Source organism: Corapipo altera, unplaced genomic scaffold (assembly GCF_003945725.1).
Source record: "Corapipo altera isolate COAL_440 unplaced genomic scaffold, ASM394572v1 74, whole genome shotgun sequence".
Lineage (NCBI taxonomy): Eukaryota > Metazoa > Chordata > Aves > Passeriformes > Pipridae > Corapipo > Corapipo altera.
Window position 1 is genome coordinate 943,431 of NW_020884934.1, and position 14,062 is coordinate 957,492.

Genomic DNA, 14,062 nt, shown 5'->3' on the forward strand with positions numbered 1-14,062 from the left:
CTGTTAACCCAGCACTGCCAAGTCCACCACTAAACCATGTCCCTCCATTTCACATCTACACCTCTTTTAAATCTACTTTCCTGGAAAGGTTGTTCAAATGCTTCACAATCCTTTCGGTGATTTTTTCCAGTATCCAACCTAAACCTCTCCTAAGCACAACTTGAGGCCATTTCCTCTCATCCTATTGCTGGTTACCTGGGACAAGTGACTGTCTCCATCTGGCTACAACCTCCATTCAGGTAGTTGGAGAGAGCTATAAGGTCCCCTGAGACCTGTTCTATCTAACTACAGTGGTCTAAAATGTTGGTTTCAGGGGCAGAGTCATTCACACTCCCAAGTGGGGATAATAAGGTAGCTGCAGAGGGAAATTTCTTCCACGTTTTTAGCCACCTACCATAGGAGAGAATGGAAAATGCATTTTATTATAAAGTGAACCTAGAAAAAATACCTAAAACAAAAAAGTTAAATTCAAGTTACCAAATTTAGAAAAAACAAACAAACAAACAAACAAAAAAACCACCAAAACACTAAACCCCACAAACAAAGAACAACAACAAAAAAAAAAACCACAGGATAATTTTTTTTCCCAAAAGTAGTTCAACTTAAAAAATTGGTTCATCTTCCTTTAGGATTAGTGAAGGTAAAGTGAATGTGTGCTGTGGAAGGTCTCCTAACGAAGAAGGAGCAAGAATATGCCCAAAGCAACTCTCAGTTTAAATAAAACATGGTGTTAGCATGTTAGCTGTTTTTCTCACTGACTTGTGAAGTTGTGTGATGTACTGTAACTCAGAAAGCCACGGTGATCTTTCACAGTTTTATAAATCTCCCTGAATCTTATGTGTGAAATAGCAGATCATACAGAGATGAGGAAAATGAGTGCAACAGGGAAGGGATCAAAAGATATACAATGCATATTTTAAACTTGGTGGTACCTCTTGTTAAAAAAATAATTAAAAAAAAAAATAAAAAGATACACGGTGGTAGGAGGACATATAAAATACATATAAATATTTAACTTATAACATGTACAAATGCACCCAAAATAGAAATTTCACGAAGTAGAAGAATAAGTTGTAGAACTGTTGCATATCCCAAGAAAAGACAGAAATCCATTGATATAGGAAATCATTAAACTGAAAGATCAAGAAATAGCACAAGCACAAAACACTGCATAGAGAGAATTCAAGGCAGGTAGTAGTCGATGTGTACAAATGATGGGGCACAATAGATTCTACCTAAAGAGAGGACTTTGTTATACCTACACCTACTTTCCAACTTGAAAAATCAATGCATTCCTGCAGTATGTGATTGGATTATACAGAGATCACAATTACTTGCTGAGCCAAATGGGTAATGCCAACGAGACTCCAGTTTGTTTTGACACACCACCCAGCTACACCACTGAAAAAAATAGGCACGGAATTTGTCATCATAAAAAAAACTTTGGGCAATGAAAAAATGCACATCGCGGTCGTGTTGGCAGTGTTAGCAGATGGTATGAAATTGCCACCATATGTGATTCCGAAGCATAAAACAATGCCGAAGGAACAGCTGCCTACTGGAATAATTGCTGGGTGTCAAAACCAGGATGGATGCCTAAAGACTTAATGAAGGATTGGCTGAGCATTGTTTGCAGTGGGTGACCAGGTGTGCTATCAACAAAAAGGAGAAATGCTTGTCCTAGACACAATCAAAGGGCACCTACCACTAGCAAAGAGTATTATCAGAGAAGTTAATATGGTTCTTTGGTCACAGTGGGAGTAGGGTATTCACAGCTGCTTGATATATTAGCAAACAAGCCCTTTGAAGACCATTTGAAGTCTGTATATTCAAAGTGGCTCTAGAATAGTAATCATGCTATAATTACTACAGAAAATAATGTAATCTAGGCACAACAGTGGATTTAGACAGAGTGGTACCAGGTAAAACCAGGAGTTGCAGTTCAAAGTTTTAAAAAACTCCATATTTCATTTTCCATGTTGAAATCAAAGACAATTTGTTTGAGTTCAAAGTTGAGAGCAGGGAAGACACTGAAAATGGCCAAGAAAGTGTATATGAACAGGAGAGAGGCATTGATGGAAACAAAGAGGGATGAGATATATAACAAATTCTTTTTGTTTATAATTTTTTTTTTGTTTATAACCTTCTTATGTGGGAAGGAGAGAGAGGTTTTTCTCCTATCCAAACTTGTCATCTTTCCTGATCAATAAAGTAGAAGACTCTGATGTTCAGTCTCAACACCTCAACTGCATCAAAAGGGAGGTCAGAGCTCCCTTGCAGAACCACTGTGTGCCATGAACTAGGCCCAGCCACATGTCTGGGGAAGGTAATTGAATGGACTGCAATGAATCTTCTCCACTAGCTCTGATTTTATACGAACTGGCAAAATTCTGTTGGAAAAAACTGCATTGCCAGAGTAGCTCTATCTTTCAGATTGAAGACAATAGCACAGAACACTCAAGAGTCAATTAACCTACAGCTCACAAAGCAGCTCACATTTTCACAATGTGAAACTTTTTCTTGTTCCTAAACTAAAAAACGTAAACAAAGGACTAATCCCAGTCATAAAAAGTGTATCTGCACACAGGGAAAGATACAAATTCCATCAGAAAATACTTTTATGAATTTGTCATGTGCCCTCTGGGATTTTGCTACATCATTCATGTCCATTTTTTTCTCCCTGAATACAGGATTGCATTAGTGACTAGGAAACTTTCAAATGTCTTGGGTTTTAAATTAAAAATAGGATGCACATAAGAATAAAATTTAGTGCTACTTCTGTGTAAATATATCTAGACAGGTAGTCCTAAACACACAGGAGTCCTTATAAAACTTCAAAGCCTACTCACTACTGAGTTACTTTTTCCTGTTGTAAGATTCAGAGGCATATCAGTTTAAACATGCTGTTACGATAGTAGACATTTCTGCAGAAAAAGCTTCAGCATGAATAAGTGCCTAACAAGAATATAATCGAGTGTGTATAAAGAGATCAAACTGCTCCCTGCCATGCTTAATGTAGTCTACATTTTGTTAATGATAGTTTCTCCCAGAAGCATCCAAAATTTCTGAATTTAAACACAATGGCATTGGAAATTTTAAGACTTGAGGAGATTGACACAGTTCTTGCTCATTTCTATTGAAGTAGCTCTGGGAGATGATTCCTCATTGCTGCTTATAGAGCACCCATTTTTAAGACTGTGGTTTAAAAGACTCTGGAGCTGGAAGAGTTTTAAATAGATTAACTGGGTATTTATGCCGTTCCTACTTCCTAGTAGCTACACTAATTTAAGACCAAATATTTCTTGAACTGTTTTACTTCTTCAGCTGTATCATTCATCCTCCTTCATCAGCACTGAGACTTCTCTTGGTAATTACAGAAGCAGAGTCAGTGCCCAAGCAACCATCTGAGTCATGCAAAGGCACCTTAATATCACCTTTATTTACACAAGCTTTTGGTGTGATTCTTACTCCTGACATTGCATCCCAAACTCAGTCTGCTTTATTTTAAAAGTAGTTCTTATATCTAAAATTTAAAATGAAACGAAGTGGCCCAATCATTTAGTCTGCGGTGAATAAGTTCAGCTTTCACACATCTTGAAAAATATGAGGTTCCTATATTGAAGTTATTTTAAATTTATCCTCAATATGGCTTATAATTATCACTTTTTATGACATATGTATGTGAAGGAATGGTATCATGGCTTCTTAAATATTGCTGTAGCTTTCCTGACCCAAAAGAGAAACTCTATTCATTATAAAGAGATTAATTTGCCTCTGACAGAATTGATAGGACAAATACCTAATAGAAAGGGTCCTTAAGAACTATGTGGGATCACCATGAGATAGAGCATGATGCATGCGTCTGACAAAAGAATGAAAACAGTAACTACTGACAGTGGGATACTAAAAGTATTTCTAATCTACTTATTCATACTTTTATGTTGAGCAAGTTTTTGGGGACCAAAGTTTCATTTTTCTTGTATTTAAATACTTCCAAGTGAGAAAAACACTCAACTCCCCGAAACCTTATTCACTATTAGACCTCCACCTCCCTTAGAATGGCTGGTGTAAAATCAAATGTGGGCCTCAGTCTGGTTTCCAGCCTATATAAAATCTATTACAACTGACTCTCACTATGCCAGTTAAGTAGCCAAGAAGTAAATTAGCATAGAGACAAAGGATGCTTCTGAGCATTAAGTTAGTAACAGATTTTTTGCAGAGTAAATAAGCATATGGTAGATCAGAGTAACAGAGGCTTCAGCGTTGTATCACAGTAGACACCGTGCAACTCAAGGAGATTCCTAACAGACTTAGCAATGAATGAAGACTTATCCTTAGAGAAAATCAATAGTCAAGATCTCAGTGTTCTTTCAGAAAGAAATCATTTATGCCAATTAAAAACATGAATCAGAAGATACATGTCTTTGTTGTTTCAAAACTAAACATCAAAACATTTTTATCTGAGAATGACAAGACAAAATGCTCCACTTCCTAGGGAAAAAAAATAAATCACTTTTTTAAGCTTGAACATTTCAACAGATTTCAGGGCAAATTATTTTCTTTAACCTTTTTTTTTTTTTTAGCAATTATTTATCCCCAAATCCTGCTTAATTTTAGCCGTAAGCATTACAGACACTACTGGTCATTCCAGCTGGTGGAGGAGTGTTGGTTGGTGAGGAATGTAAGAACAGGAGCTGTAGCTACAGGAGTTTGTTGAGGCACATTTTATTCCAAACCACAAATCAGCCACAAAGTCAGGGTAGAACAATCCAGATGGTGGTTCCTGTTCTGCCACTATGGGAGCCTCCACCTGCAGGCTTCACAATTCCCCAAAATCCAGTTAGTCCCTGAATAGCACAGTCCAGTTCCCAAGCTTCTGCCCAAGGACCTGCTTGTTCTGCAGGAACAAGCCCCAAGTGTTGTGAAATAAAAAGTGTGTCTACATGGAGGTGAAGTTTGTGTTGGAAGGCACAGTGTTGCAGCCCAGATTTACAGGAATGTGTGGACTGAAAGCAGGGAAAATAAAAGCTTTATGATCCAAACTTGTGACTGTGCAGTAGAACAGAGGAAAAGCTAAAAGGCAAATTGCAGAAGACGTTATTTGTGTAGGTGCTGTAGTAGCATTGGGAAGGTAACAGATTCCAACTGAGGTGTCTGTAGCCTGCAGAGATGGAGTGTGCAGCAGTTCTGACTTTCAGGAGCAAAGGACTGTTCTTGGGGAAGGGAGAGGAAGGGATTGAAGTACACTCTTCAGTCTGTGTCACAGGCCTGACGCAGACCTGAAGGCTGCTACCAACAGCAGCAGCCATGCCAACTAAATTTGGAAAGCCTTGTTGAAATGGGACAGTGGCTTGAGTTTTATGCAGAGCCCTAAACTCTGGCAGTCAGTTCTGTATTTGTGGCAACAGAACTTGGGCTTTGTGACCTTGAGATCGAGCTGTAAGGCTCACAGAAATATAAGAAGTAGAGAAATATATTAGTTCTCAGTATTGCAGATGTTGTTTCCCCGCCAATTGCCACTGAGCTACTGCCTCAGAAAAGCACACTGAAGTGTCAGCACTGTCTGCAAACCTCAGTGAAAACATCAGTCACTCTAATTAAAGAGCATCCAGAAATTGCTTTCCCTTATGTGCTGTTCGCCATCAAAGAATATATTGAGAAAAGACCACAGTCTGTTGTTGGGATGATGCTGTTAAAAAAACTGAAACCTGGCTGATATTGACATCTTATGCTTCTGGTAGAAGTTATTATTCCAAATTCATCCACATATTAAATATTTATCCATACAGCTAAAGAAGAAACAAGAATCTCCGGACAGTATTAACAAGACAACATGGAAGTAAGAGCCCATTTAAAAGGAAGCTACTCTTAAAGAGAAGATCCTGCTGAGAATTTCTCTCAGGGGACATAAAGGCCAAGACATCTATAGTAGAAAAAGCCAATATTTGGAATATGGCTAAACCCTTACCACTCAATGATTTGCTCTCCATCTCCAGATTTTTAATACCTGCTGACAGTTGCACTTGAATTTTGTCTCTTCCTCACTTACACTACTGGAGCAAATACATGCTTAGTCTTTTCCACCATCTACTGAGCATCTGTTGTCCAAGAAAAGCATGATGAGATCTGGGAATGGTAGCATTGAAATTATATTTATAAAAACCAGAAAATCTCCAGTTCTAGTAACAAGATGATATAATAATAACAATGACCTTAAAAGGCCGATGGCCCAAGTTAAAGGGTCAGAATTTTAGAGAAAGCACAACTGTAAGATTATCCTATTTGATTAAAGTCTGCAAGTGTCAACATATAAGGCAGTGCCATTCCTGTTACAGCAAATCTATATCCAACTCAGCAAGCTAAAGGTCTTTCAAAGTTCCAAATCAGTGGAACATATGAATGGGATAATGAGGTGATGTTAGCTTTTCTGGATTCACTCGTTTGAAGGATGGTTTCTCTAAAATGTTTGCCTCAGCCATCTACCTTCACCTCTTCACTTTTCCAGACTAGGTAAATTATATGATGTAGAACAGATACACACACACTCAGATAAAAAGTGTGAGAGAAGGTGAAAGGCCTTGTTTTCCAGCAGTACACAAGCAAATTACCAGTGACAAATCCAACAGTGGCAACATCAGCCATGGCTTAAAACCATCCACAAGTCATTGCACATGTATGTTGCTTCATGCAGGGTGAAGAGGGGGGATGATGAAGAGAGACATAAAGAGGTGAAAAGACAAAGTAATATTTTAAGATTTCCTAGCCTCTTAGTTTAGATTTCAGCCTTAGTTATCAGTAGCACTTCTGGATCATAAAATCATATAGTTTAGATGTTAATTTTAAACAATTTTGCCTGCTTACCTGGGACTGCAAAGAATAATATATAAGTACCTCTGCATATCAGTTATTTTCATAGCTTATTATTTTTAGTGTTCATTTTGTTTTAAAATTTATGCTAAGGAATGAATTATAACCCTCTATTAGAGAATGAAAATGCAATGTAACAATTATTGATGCCAGTAGTTTCTTCATTATCCTTTGTTCATAAGTCACACAGAATCCTGGGTTAAATTCTTCCAATAGGACTCCACCAAATTTTTTCTTGTTATATTTGCTTTTCCTTTCTTTTGCTAGAAATTTTCAGGTAGACAAGGATATTCATGCTGTCTTTTAAGCTGAAAGGAGAAAGCAAAATGTAAATATAACTTGTTCAGTATCTGTTGTTTGAATTACTTGAAGCTCCATAGGCTTTTGCTCCTCGAACCTTGATTTTATGCACGAAAAGCTTCCCTTGGGCTTCTCTTTGACATTTAAGTCATCTCAAGTGTCACCCTTCAGAGAAAAGAAATAAGTAGGCCCACTTTTGCAATTTACCTTCACCACTACCCAGTAAAGGGGGAGACTGACTTTGAATGCCATCATCACTTTTTATGGGATGGCCATGCTTTTTAACTACGTTCCCTCCTTCTACTGATCCTGGAGTTAATCCTACAGTGGATCACACTGTGTTATTTCCATTGATGGCAATGGACTTTGGATCCAGCTGACTAAGAAAAAATCATAAATAATGGGGTTTGGCAGGCATGCTGAATTGGTGTGTTTTAGAATATCCTATGCAGAAAAAAAGAAATATCTCCAAATATAAAATCATCACTTGTGTGACCTCATGGAACAGGGAACCAGAGGAACCAAAGAAAGAGACTGAAAGCAAGAACAAGAAGGGAACAGTAACAGTGTGAGAGAGAAGATGAACAAAAGGACAGAAGAATTTACACTCCGCAATGTTTCAAAGGAACACAACAGGAAGGTGAATTTGTCAGTTCCCAATGGATGCTCTTCGTAGGGAAGGGAAGCCATATCTTAATAAATTTAGTGAGGAAAGATATAAGGCAAAAGTAAATTATACACTGCTTTACGAACTTACAAAGTCAATAAAGATGATCTTGCCAATTAACTAAATAATTAAAAACCAGCCAAATTTTAACATATAGATGTATATATATTGGCAAGGGTTATTCCAATTTAAACCAATAGTTTCCAAAAAAATATTTTTTTTAATACTAAACTGTTTCAGCAGGTGCCATATTTAGAAAACGTTAACATTACAAAAGATGCAAAATAAAGATTAAAATTTATCTGACCTTCCTACTTGAGAAAATGCAGTATTTTGGAGCTGTATTTCACAGCTTTGCATGTCTATGGCAATTTTGGAATACATACAGCACTGAGTTGTATGTTCTCCTTCCCCTGTGCATCAGAAATATTACAGAAAGGCTAAGAAACTATAAAAAATATTAAGACATATTACCTTGTATGGGGAAAGCAGTGAATAATTTGTATCTCAAAATGTTGATGGGACTTGGAATGGTCACTTTCCATAAATCTAATGGAGCTGAGTCTGCTGACATCTTACTGATAATAGTCAAGTGGAGATTTTGCCAAGTGGGGATAAGGAAGGGCAAAGGATGGTAATAAGAAAGTACAAAATAATACTGCTGTGATTTAAGCCCAACTGTGACCAAGTCCCACACAGCCACTTGCTCACTCTCCCTCATCCTGCCCCTGCTGAGAGGTGATTCTCCTCAGGGTAGAGAATCAGAAAGGTAAAAGTGAGAAAAACTCACGTGTCGACACAAAGACAGTTTAATAGGGAAAGCAAAAGCTGCACACACAAGCAAAGGAAAGCAAGGAATTCTGTCACCACTTCCCATGGGCAGGCAAAGGTTCTGACAGCCCCAGGAAAGCAAGGCTCCATGAGGAGCCTTGTCTTCCCATGACTTGGGAAGACAAATGTCACACTCCAAATGTCCCTTTCTTCCCTTCTTCTTCCCCCAGCTTCATACAGTGACCATGATGCCATATGGTCCGGAACACCCCTGTGGTTGGGGGGGGTCAACAGTCCCACCTGTGTCTCCTTCCACCGTCTTGTGCACCCCCAACCCACTCACTGGTGAGTTGCTAAAAGAAGTACAAAAGGCCTCGGCTCTTTGCAAGCCCTGCTCAGCAATAACAAAAATGTCTCTGTGTTATCAACACTCTTTCCAGCACAATCCAAAACACAGCCCCACACCAGCTACTGGGAAGCAAATTAACTCTATCCCAGCCAAAACCAGCACACTCCACTAAGGACATTGTGGCATCTATAACGAGGTACAAAAAGTCATGGGATCTCTGATTAATGAGATAAATTGGCCCTGGTCTGGGTCCACTTGGGAATTTCCAGTGCTTGAGAAGAGAGTTGAAAGAAAATTCATTTTCCATTGCAGTACAAGTGGGCGACCTGCCTTATAACCCTGATCACCACATGCCGATTTGTATGCCTAATGGCCACCCCTCTCCAACATCAGGGCTGAAAGAACATTGCAAGCTTCCAATTAATTAGATAGAGCATAAAGTGCAGGTTCATTTGTTGCAGAAGCAGCTCCTTTTGAAGGTTATCACCTTGATTTCTAAGGCTTTAACCTATGACCAGTATTTGCCTTTACTGTTCACAAAGGATGCTTACGTTATGCAGTTGCAAAAGAATTCCACCACTCCATTCCTACAGGAGTACAGAATCCAGAAATAATCTCTCAGCACCCAAATTTGACAGCAATCTTCTGAATATTATGTCAGATCTGTCTACCCAAACTGTTATCAGGTTACAGGTACACATATTCTTAACATTTCTTCCTTGTCGTGTAAAGTTATCTTTTTGGTGACATTCTTTTTCAAAATTCATTTCCTATAGCACAGAACTATGAGGTAGCCTGGTCACAGATGTAAATTGCTTTGCCTAGATATATACAACATACAAAAAAATTCTGAGGTCAGTGTATAGATTAATCCACCTCTTCTAGGCCAGGAGACAAGTAGGCTCTCAAACACTCTCCCTTCTTCAGCACTGCTTCTTGACAAGTATAAGCATCGGTGTGATGGCTATTGTGATTCAGCCTCGGGCACCCAATTTACCTTATTCACTGTATATGCATATGAGCTTCCTGCTCTGGTTTGCTAAATTTGTAGTCTGGGCCCTTGTGTTGCTGTGCTTAGTCAAACAATGCCCAAGTTTCTTGTTAGTCTGGATGTAAATAATTTCTTTCCCAGCACGTAAATTGGAATACATTTAGAAGCCATCCACCTTGAATAATGATTTAGTTAAGCAGAAAAGAAAATATCACTATGTAATTGAGTCAGTGAGGTGAATGAAAGTCCCTCTACATGAGCAGAGAATAATAAAACTGTATCCAAAATGAAGTAGAGTGAAGATTTCTGTTCATACACAACAGTACCAATGCATCAGAAATTGAATATTAGAAATTTTTATAACAATTCATAAAAGGATTCTCTGCAATAATAGGTAGGTTTCCCTATATGATATCTGCTTGTGTGGCATTTCAAGCACATGAGTCTGAGGTGCTGAACCTTGAACCAAACCACGGAGGGCCCCCCCCTACTCCCAGGTGTCCAACAATGGATGCCCCAGGTACAATATGAGAGAGTGCAAAGGAAAAGCACAGTAGCATGTGGACATAAGGACAAGCACATATCAGTATTTTCTCAGAATAGTTCTTCAGCCTCTAGTGATCTATGGATCTGATCCTTAAAGACCAGCAGGTCAAATCACTGTACCAAGCAAATTAGCAAAAGCTACAATTAGGAATAGTTGTTGCAAAGAAAGAGAGACAGAGAGATCCGTAGAGAGTTTTATTTCTTACCAACATTTTGGAGAGGTACTCAAGAGTCATTGTGGATTCTTCTCTAACAACACCATCCCGACATTCAGCTGTGGTCAGGTGGGATGTTAGGAATTACCAGGAACACACAAAAACAGTAGATGTAACTGTTTTATAAACACAGTGTGCACTCACCATTTTGAGTGTCAGATACCAGTTTAGTCAGCCCATCTTCAAAAGAATCTGTTAAAAGAAAAAAAAATTAAATAGGTATAAATCTTAAAATATTATAAGAAGTGCTTAATGGTCTCTTAATAATTACTGTAAATATAAATGAACTTTAGCTCTTCAAGGAGACAGCAGATGGAAATAAGATAGAGTTAAAATAGTCAGAGGAAATGTGCACAACCAAGAGTGATCCTCTTATTCTTGTATTGTTTCTTATATTTACGTATAACTTCTCTTCATTCCTAAGCATCCCACATTAAATAAAAGTCAGGAAGAAAGCATAGGGGGGCTTTAGGTATAAATGGTGTGGCTTTATAATAAAAAAAATAATTCTGTTATGAGGTACTTGTACAAAATTGTCACTGAAAGAGAAAAAAAACAACCCTGCAAGACAATCATTACCTTCTCTAGTAGTTACATACCAGGAGACCTTGTTTCCTAGGCAGTCTTTGTGCGTGGGGAAATCTAATGACAGCTCATTTTAAAATAACTAGTCAGCAAAATACCAGCTTTGTACAGCTCTGTGAATCAGGATGGGAGTGCTGAAGTTCTTAATTTAAACATTGTTTCTCTTTTGATTACAGAGAAACAATGATGAAATTAAAAGTAATAGGTATTTTATCCTGTCTGATGACAAACAAGGGAGAAAAATAGTATCTTTGTTTTTAACGTTATCTAGTGTGGGGAAGTAAAATGGAAATGGAACAGATGCCTTCATTGTACTGTAGGTTTTTTTTAAACAGCTATTTCTATAATTCTGTAAGAAGAACATGACAATCCAGCTTTCTGAATTAGAAAAAAAAAAAAAAAAAGAAAAAGCAGGTTTACTTGAGTGATTGGCCACTGTGTAATTTTATTTGTGATACGAGCTTTAAGGATGCTGCATAATAAACAAAGCACTGGTAGCACAGAGTAGTTACTTTGAATCCCTTAGGATTTTCAATTAAATCTGACAAAATCCCACAGTAAATGAATTTTATCCAAAGGAACAAAGTGGGGTTATCAAAAGATATTATTATGATACCTCAAGAGACAGAGAGGCACATGATTCGTCTCAGTACCAATTTTAGTCACATGCATAACCAGGTACGTAAGTCAGGCCACCATCACAGTCTCAGGGAACAGCAAGAGATGGATGTAAGAGGCCTTAGACTGCCATTCAGACTTCAGATGTTTCAAATCAAGACAAGCTTTCATTATCTCAGGAAAGAAAATAAGATTTGGGCACCCAAGTGCACCTGTTTTTAGGCTGTAACACACACATTTGAGTCCCTCACTCCCTGTAGAGTCAGTGAAGAAAATCTCAGAAGGTTATTTAGTACAAGTAGTTGAGTATGACTGTTCTCTCTCCACTCACTGTAGAAGAGTAGACAAGTACAAAGGATCAGAATAGCTCAGTGAGCTCAGTCTCTCATGACTGAGGACAGCTGTGCAATGGGACATCCATTTTAAAGACAGTATAATAACAGCTTATGATACCTTGACACACCTTTTAAAATTTTAGTGAAGTTCACAAGTTCACAGCTCTAATTTGTCATAGAAGGGCAGTAAAAGTCAACCACCCTGGCAGAGAACACGCTCCTTTCACTAATTGGGGGTTTTTTGCATAAAATTTCCAGAAGACCCCAAGCACCCACGCTACTGTAGAGGACAGACTATCCTTGCCTCAGTCCCCATCAACCTGATGCAACAAGTAAACCCACACTCCTGAATTAGGCAACTTTGCTCAGATGACATGATTTTGACCAGTGTTCTAGATGTGTCATGAAAGATGTGTGCATGTGCAAAAACCAGTATATATAAAAAAAAATAAATAAAAACAACTATTGCAGTACAGTAAAATACATTTTTCAGAATAAAACAGCATCCAGAGTACAGCCTGGCAAAATTTTCTAATAGCTATCTAGAAAATTACCCTGTCACAATCTACTCCCTCTGTGCCACTCTGACAGCAGGAAGACCTGGATACCTAACAGAAATATTCCTGGCATGGAAAAGCTAGCACCAGCTGACAGAAAGGACATACACATACATAAGTCCAACATACAAGCTGTGCCAGGGGGCAAACAGGGCCTAATCAGAGCATGCTGCTCTCCAATAACTCTTGGCTGTGGAGCATTCCCCTTGGTTCCACCACAGTTAAGCACAATTTAGAGATGTGATTGAGCTGTTATAACTTATCCAGGAACCTTCATCCAGGGATTACGGGAAAAAAAAAAGGAATGTCTTGAAGTCATTCTTCCCATACCTACCTTTTTCTGGAAAAGGGATAGTGCAGGGGTGATGTAAAAATCACTGTTCTGAATCGCAGCCAGGTTAAGGAATTGGTAAGCAAAAGGATTTTGCTTCTAAGAAATTTTTGGACCTTCCAAAGACACGCAATGAGAATGGATTGGTTATGCTGGAAAGATGAGAAAAAAAAATAAATGTAGAAACCTTGAGATGAGCTAGATACTTGAATTTGATTCACCTTTAATTAAATGATTACAATCATTTATTTAAAAACAGGAATGTTTTCACTCACACATCCCAGTGCCCAGGAACTTACATGTTTCTCAAGTTACACATGCAAATTCCCACATCTCACAGTGATACTGTTCCTCATAAATTCAAATAGATTATTATCCTCAGATGATACATCAGAACAAGAATCGCAAACCGTTTCAGACAAGTGTAAAAATTCACAGAGATTAACGAATTTAAGATTCAAAACAAGCAGTGTACCTTTGAATAAAATGAATTTGCAGTTTTCTCTATAAAGATGGGTTAATTTATTAGGCATATGTATGAGCTGATACATTTCCTGAAAAATTTATTACCATTTCTAACTGGCAGAACCTTTCCCTTTTAATCAGCTCTTCCCCACTCATATTGAATCGAGGTTGCTCCTTAACAAGGGTGTGATACCTAATGTCACAGCATACTGGTTCATGAACATACTTTGTTCTGGTTAGGCCTGCTGGATACATAATTCAAATTCTTTTCTAATTTTATAGAAACAGGTGGTTACTGTAGAGTAAGGTACTTTTCTGTTTCTCTGAAGCTTGCTCACAAAGCTTGGCAATAAATATACAGAAGCCAGCAGTAGGCATTTCCATACTCCAACTTTATTGCAACTTTTTGGTTTTGACACAATGCTTTATCCTAATGGGCTTTTATCCCCTGCATGCATTTTAATT

At 38.1% G+C, this 14,062-nt stretch overlaps 1 long non-coding RNA gene across 1 annotated transcript; it reads right to left on the reverse strand.

The window, feature by feature from the left end:
- Positions 1 to 1,300: 1,300 nt before the first annotated feature.
- Positions 1,301 to 13,154, reverse strand: LOC113954996. The gene is made up of 3 exons (XR_003530381.1): positions 13,136 to 13,154; positions 10,851 to 10,898; positions 1,301 to 1,401 (listed from the first exon to the last, which is right to left on the reverse strand). It is a non-coding gene; the product is annotated as an uncharacterized LOC113954996 (long non-coding RNA).
- Positions 13,155 to 14,062: the final 908 nt, after the last annotated feature.